A 7815-nucleotide genomic window follows, 5' to 3' on the forward strand; every position below is an offset into this window, starting at 1 on the left:
ACTGCTTTTGCTCTATCCCATAGGTTTTGGGTCATCGTGTTGTCATTGCCATTTGTTTCTAGGTATTTTTTGTTTTCCTCTTTTATTTCTTCAGTGATTTTTGGTTATTAAGTAATGTATTGTTTAGCCTCCATGTGCTTATATTTTTTACCGATTTGTTCCTGTAATTGATATCTAGTCTCATAGTGTAGTGATCAGAAAAGATGTTTGGTATGATTTCAATTTTCTTAAATTTACCAAGGCTTGATATGTGACCCAAGATGTGATCTATCCTGGAGACTGTTCTATTAGCACTTCGGAAGAATGTGTATCCTGTTGTTTTTGGATAGAATGTCCTATAAATATCAATGAAGTCCATCTTGTTTAATGTATCATTTAAAGCTTGTGTTTCCTTATTTATTTTCATTTTGGATGATCTGTCCATTGGTGAAAGTGGGGTCTTAAAGACCCCTACTATGATTGTGTTACTGTCGATCTCCCCTTTTATGGCTGTTAGCATTTGCCTTATGTATTGAGGTGCTCCTATGTTGGGTGCATAAATATTTACATTGTTAAATCTTCTTCTTGGATTGATCACTTGATCATTATGTAGTATCCTTCTTTGTCTCTTGTAATAGTCTTTATTTTAAAGTCTATTGTGCCTGATATGAGAATTGCTACTCCAGCTTTCTTTTGATTTCCATTAGCATGGAATATCTTTTTCCATCCACTCACTTTCAGTCTGTATGTGTCTCTAGGTCTGAAGTGGGTCTCTTGCAGACAGCATATATATGGGTCTTGTTTTTGTTTCCATTCAGCCAGTCTATGTCTTTTGGTTGGAACATTTAATACATTTACATTTAAGGTAATTATCTATATGTATGTTCCTATTATCATTTTCTTAATTGTTTTGGGTTTGTTATTGTAGTTCTTTTACTTCTCTTGTGTTTCTTGCCTAGAGAAGTTCCTTTAGCATTTATTGTAAAGCTGGTTTGGTGGTACTGAATTCTCTTAGCTTTTGCTTGTCTGTAAAGCTTTTAATTTCTCCAACAAATCTGAATGAGATCCTCGCTGGGTAGAGTTATCTTGGTTGTAGGTTTTTCTACTTCATCACTTTAAATATGTCCTGCCACTCCCTTCTGGCTTGCAGAGTTTCTGCTGAAAGATCAGCTGTTAACCTTATGTGGATTGCCTTGTGTGTTATTTCTTGTTTTTCCCTTGCTCCTTTCAATATTTTTACTTTGTATTTAATTTTTGATAATTTGATTAATATGTGTCTTGGCTTGTTTCTCCTTGGATTTTCTGTATGGGACTCTCCGTGCTTCCTGGACTTGATTAATTATTTCCTTTCCCATATTAAGGAAGTTTCCAACTATAATCTCTTCAAATATTTTATCAGGCCCTTTTTTTTTCTCTTCTTCTTCTGGGACCCCTATAATTCAAATGTTGCTGCTTTTAAGGTTGTCCCAATGGTCTGTGAGACTGTCCTCAGTTCTGTTCATTCTTTTTATTTATTCTGCTCTGTGGTAGTTATTTCCACTATTTTACCTTCCAGGTCACTTATCCGTTCTTCTGCCTCAGTTATTCTGCTATTGTTCCCTTCCATAGAATTTTTAATTTCACTTATTGTGCTGTTCATGATTGTTTGTTTGCTCTTTAGTTCTTGTAGGTCCTTGTTAAACATTTCTTGTACTTTCTCCATTCTATTTCCAAGATTTTGGATCATCTTTACTATCATTACTCTGAATTATTTTTCAGGTAGACTGCCCTTTTCCTCTTCATTTGTTTGCTCTGGTGGGTTTTTACCTTGCTCCTTCATCTGCTGTGTATTTCTGTGTCTTCTCATTTTGCTTAACTTACTGTTTTTGGGGTCTCCTTTTCACAGGCTGCAGGTTCGTAGTTCCCGTTGTTTTTGGTGTCTGTCCCCAGTGGCAAAGGTTGGTTCAGTGTGTTGTGTATGCTTCCAGATGTAGGGGATTAGTGTCTGTGTTCTGGTAGATGAGACTGGAACTTGTCTTTCTGGTGGGCAGGTCTACGTCTGGTGGTGTGTTTTGGGGTGTCTCTAGCCTTATTATGATTTTAGGCAGCCTCTCTGCTAATGGATGGGCTGTGTTCCTGTCCTGCTAGTTGTTTGGCCTAGGGTGTCTAGCACTGTAGCTTGCTGGTCGTTGAGTGAAGCTGGGTCTTGGCATTGAGATGGAGCTATCTGGGAAATTTTCCCCATTTGATATTACATGGAACTGGGAAGTCTCTTGTGGATCAGTGTCCTGAAGTTGGCTCTCCCACCTCAGTGGCACAGCCCTGATTCCTGGCTGGAGAACCAAGAGCTTTTCATCCACACAGTTCAGAATAAAAGGGAGAAAAAATAGAAAGAAAGAAAGAAAGAAGATAAAATAAAATAAAGTAAAATAAAATAAAATAAAGTTACTAAAATAAAAAATAATTATTAAGAAAAAAATTTTCAAAAGTTAAAAAAAACGGATGGACAGAGCCCTAGGACAAATGGTAAAAGCAAAGCTATACAGACAAAATCACACACAGAAGCATACACATACACAGTCACAAAAAGAGAAATAGGGGAAAATATATATTATCTTTGCTCCCAAAGTCCACCTCCTCAGTTTGGGATAATTAATTGTCTACTCAGGTATTCCACAGATGCAGTGTACATCAAGTTGATTGTGGAGATTTAATCCGCTGCTCCTGAGGCTGCTTGAGAAATTTCCCTTTCTCTTCTTTGTTCACACAGTTCCTGGGGTTCAGCTTTGTATTTAGACCCTCCTCTGCGTGTAGGTTGCCTGAGGGCGTCTGTTCTTCACTCAGACAGGACAGGGTTAAAGGAGCAACTGATTCGGGGTCTCTGACTCACTCAGGCTGGGGGGAGGGAGTGGTACAGATGTCGGGTGAGCCTGCAGTGGCAGAGGCCAGCATTACATTGCAACAGCGTGAGGCGTGCTGTGTATTCTCCCGGGGAAGTTGTCCCTGGATCATGGGACCCTGGCAGTGGGGGGCTGCACAGGCTTCTGGGAGGGGAGGTGTGGATAGTGACTTGTGCTTGCACACAGGCTTCTTGGTGGTGGCAGCAGCAGCCTTAGCATCCCATGCCCCTCTCTGGGGTCCATGCTGATAGCTGCGGCTTGCGGACATCTCTGGAGCTCCTTTAAGTGGCACTCTTAATCCCCTCTCCTCACGCACAAGGAAACCAAGAGGGAAGAAAAAGTCTCTTGCCTCTTCAGCAGGTCCAGACATTTTCCCAGACTCCCTCTCGGCTAGCACTAGTCCCTTCAGGCTGTGTTCACACAGCCAACCCCAGTCCTCTCCCTGGGATCCGACTGAAGCCCGAGCCTCAGCTCCCAGCCCCTGCCAGCCCCAGAGGGTGAGCAGACAAGCCTCTCAGGCTGGTGAGTGCTGGTCGGCACCGATCCTCTGTGAGGGAATCTCTCTGCTTCACCCTCCACACCCTTGTTGCTGCGCTCTCCTCCATGGCTCCAAAGCTCCCCCCCTCCACTACCCACAGTCTCCCCCCATGAAGGGGCTTCCTAGTGTGTGGAAACCTTTCCTCCTTCACAGCTCCCTCCCACTGGTGCAGGTCCCGTCCCTATTCTTTTGTTTCTGTTACTTCTTTTTTCTTTTGCCCTACTGAGTATGTGGGGAGTTTCTTGCCTTTTGGGAGGTCTGAGATCTTCTGCCAGCGTTCAGTAGGTGTTCTATAGGAGCTGCTCCACATGTAGATGTATTTCTCATGTATTTGTGGAGAGGAAGGTGATCTCCACATCTTACTCTTCCACCATCTTGAAGCTCCTCTCCCAGACATCAATCTTGATCTTAAGATACTTACAAGTCTGTAGGAGTTTATTAACCATGATTCTTGATAAAATTAAAAACCTTCAGACTTTGACTCTAAAGGTCTTAAGGGAAAAAAAAGCAAACGTATGATTCAGGGACTGGGAAACCCAGGATAATTGAACCAGGCAGGCCTCCTCCAAAAGCTCAGTGTTGGAGGATGAGGCAAGATGGTGGAAGAGTAAGATGTGGAGATCACCTTCCTTCCCACAGATACAGTAGAAATACATCTACACGTGGAACTGCTCCTACAGAACACCCACTGAATGCTGGCAGAAGACGTCAGACCTTCCAAAAGGCAAGAAAATCCCCACGTACTTGAGTAGGGCAAAAGAAAAAAGAAATAACAGAGACAAAAGAATAGGGACGGGACCTGCACCAGTGGGAGGGAGCTGTGAAGGAGGAAAGGTTTCCACACACTAGGAAGCCCCTTCACGGGCAGAGACTGCGGGTGGCAGAAGGGGGAAGCTTCAGAGCCATGGAAGAGAGCGCAGCCACAGGGGTGTGGAGGGCAAAGCGGAGAGATTCCCGCACGGAGGATCAGTGCCGAGTTGCACTCACCAGCCCGAGAGGCTTGTCTGCTCAGCCACTGGGGCGGGCAGGGCTGGGAGCTGAGGCTCGGGCTTCGGTGCTAGCCGGGAGGGAGTGCGGAAAAAAGTCTGCCGCTGCTGAAGAGGCAAGAGACTTTTTCTTGCCTCTTTGTTTCACGGCGCGCAAGGAGAGGGGATTCAGAGCGCCGCCTAAATGAGCTCCAGAGACAGGTGTGAGCCGTGGCTATCAGCGCGGATCCCACAGCAACAGGGGCGCAGAGGGAAAAATGGAGAGATTCCCGCACAGAGGCTCGGCACCGAGCAGCACTCACCAGCCTGAGAGGCTTGTCTGCTCAGCCGCCGAGGTGGGCGGGGGCTGGGAGCTGAGGCTCTGGCTTCGGTGCTAACAGGGAGGGAGTCTGGGAAAATGTCTGCAGCTGCCGAAGAGGCAAGAGACTTTTTCTTGCCTCTTTGTTTCATGGCGCACAAGAAGAGGGAATTCAGAGCGCCGCCTAAACGAACTCCAGAGATGGGCATGAGCCGCGGCTATCAGCGTGGACCCCAGAGGCAGGCAGGAGACGCTAGGGCTGCTGCTGCCACGACCAAGAAGCCTGTGTGCGAGCACAGGTCACTCTCCACACTGCCCCTCCCGGGAGCCGGTGCAGCCCGCCGCTGCCAGGCTCCAGTGATCCCGGGACAACTTCCCCGGGAGAACGCACAGCACGCCTCAGGCTGCTGCAACGTCACACTGGCCTCTGCTGCTGCAGGCTCGCCCCACATCCGTACCTCTCCCTCCTACCGTCCTGAATGAGCCAGAGCCCCCAAAGCAGCTGCTCCTTTAACCCCGTTCTGTCTGGGCTGGGAACAGACGCCCTCAGGAGACCTACACACAGAGGCGGGTCCAAATCCAAAGCTGAACCCTGGGAGCTGTAGAAACAAAGAAGAGAAAGGGAAATCCCTCCCAGCAGCCTCAGAAGCAGCGGATTAAAGCTCCACAAACAACTTGATGTACCTGCATCTGTTGAATACCTTAATAGACAACGAAACATCCCAAATTCAGGAGGTAGACTTTGGGAGCAGGATATATTAATTTTTCCCCTTTCCCTTTTTTTGTGAGTGTATATGTGTATGCTTCTGGGTGAGATTTTGTCTGTATAGCTTTGCTTTCACCATTAGTCCTAGGGTTAGGTCCATCGGTTTTGTTTTTTTTTTTTTCTTTTTTAATTTAAAACATTTTTTTTCCTAATAAATGTTTTCTTAATAATTTTTTCCTTATTTCCTATCTTTAGAAATTAAAAAAAAATTTAAATAAGTTTTTTCATATTTTTTATTTTTAAAAATTAAAATTTTTTCTTAATAATTTTTTTCTTAATTTTTTCTTATTTTTTGTTATAAAAAATTAATAAATCTATTTTTTAAAATTTTCTTAATAAATTTATTCTTAATTTTTTTCTTCTTACTTTTTATTATAATACTTTTATTTTATTTTATTTTATCCTCTTTCTTTCTATTCTTTTCTCCCTTTTATTCTGAGCCATGTGGATGAAAGGCTCTTGGTGCTCCAGCCAGGAATCAGGGCTGTGCCTCTGAGGTGGGAGAGCCAACTTCAGAACACTGGTCCACAAGAGACCTTCCAGCTCCACGTAATCCCAAACGGCAAAAATCTCTCAGAGATCTCCATCTCAATATCAAGACCCAGCTTCATTCAACGACCAGCAAGCTACAGTGCTGATCACCCTATTCCAAACAACTAGCAAGACAGGAACACAGCCCCATCCATTAGCAGAGAGGCTGCCTAAAATCATAATAAGGCCACAGACACCCCAAAACACACCACCAGACGTGGACGTGCCCACCAGAAAGACAAGATCCAGCCTCATCCACCAGAACACAGGCAATAGTCCCCTGCACCATGAAGCCTACACAACCCACTGAACCAACCTTAGCCACTGGGGACAGATACCAAAAACAACGGGAACTACGAACCTGCAGCCTGTGAAAAGGAGACCCCAAACACAGTAAGATAAGCAAAATAAGAAGACAAAAAAACACACAGCAGGCGAAGGAACAGGGTCAAAACACACCAGACCTAACAAATGAAGAGGAAATAGGCAGTCTACCTGAAAAAGAATTCAGAATAACGATAGTAAAGATGATCCAAAATCTTGGAAATAGAATAGACAAAATGCAAGAAACATTTAACAACGACATAGAAGAACTAAAGCGGAACCAAGCAATGATGAAAACCACAATAAATGAAATTAAAAATACTCTAGACGGGATCAATAGCAGAATAACTGAGGCAGAAGAACGGATAAGTGACCTGGAAGATAAAATGGTGGAAATAACTACTGCAGAGCAGAATAAAGAAAAAAGAATGAAAAGAACTGAGGACAGTCTCAGAGACCTCTGGGACAACATTAAACACACTAACATTCGAATTATAGGGGTCCCAGAAGAAGAAGAGAAAAAGAAAGGGACTGAGAAAATATTTGAAGAGATTATAGTTGAAAACTTCCCTAATATGGGAAAGGAAATAGTTAATCAAGTCCTGGAAGCACAGGGAGTCCCATACAGGATAAATCCAAGGAGAAACACGCCAAGACACATATTAATCAAACTATCAAAAATTAGATATAAAGAAAATATATTAAAAGCAGCAAGGGAAAAACAACAAATAACACACAAGGGAATCCCCATAAGGTTAACAGCTGATCTTTCAGCAGAAACTCTGCAAGCCAGAAGGGAGTGGCAGGATAGACTTAAAGTCATGAAGGAGAAAAAACTACAACCAAGGTTACTCTACCCAGCAAGGATCTCATTCAGATTTGATGGAGAAATTAAAACCTTTACAGACAAGCAAAAGCTGAGAGAGTTCAGCACCACCAAACCAGCTTTACAACAAATGCTAAAGGAACTTCTCTAGGCAAGAAACACAAAAGAAGGAAAACACCTACAATAACAAACCCAAAATATTTAAGAAAATGGGAATAGGAACATACATATCGATAATTACCTTGAATGTAAATGGATTAAATGCTCCCACCAAAAGACACAGACTGGCTGAATGGATACAAAAACAAGACCCATATATATGCTGTCTACAAGAGACCCACTTCAGACCTAGAGACACATACAGACTGAAAGTGAGGGGATGGAAAAAGATATTCCATTCAAATAGAAATCAAAAGAAAGCTGGAGTAGCAATTCTCAAATCAGACAAAATAGACTTTAAAATAAAGACTATTACAAGAGACAAAGAAGGACACTATATAATGATCAAAGGATCGATCCAAGAGGAAGGTATAACAATTGTAAATATTTATGCACCCAACATAGGAGCACCTCAATTGAAGGAGAAAAAACATATGATCATCTCAATAGATGCAGAGAAAGCTTTCGACAAAATTCAACACCCATTTATGATAAAAGCCCTGCAGAAAGTAGGCATAGAGGGAACTTT

This window comes from Balaenoptera acutorostrata, chromosome 9 (assembly GCF_949987535.1).
Source record: "Balaenoptera acutorostrata chromosome 9, mBalAcu1.1, whole genome shotgun sequence".
In the NCBI taxonomy this organism is placed as follows: Eukaryota; Metazoa; Chordata; class Mammalia; order Artiodactyla; family Balaenopteridae; genus Balaenoptera; species Balaenoptera acutorostrata.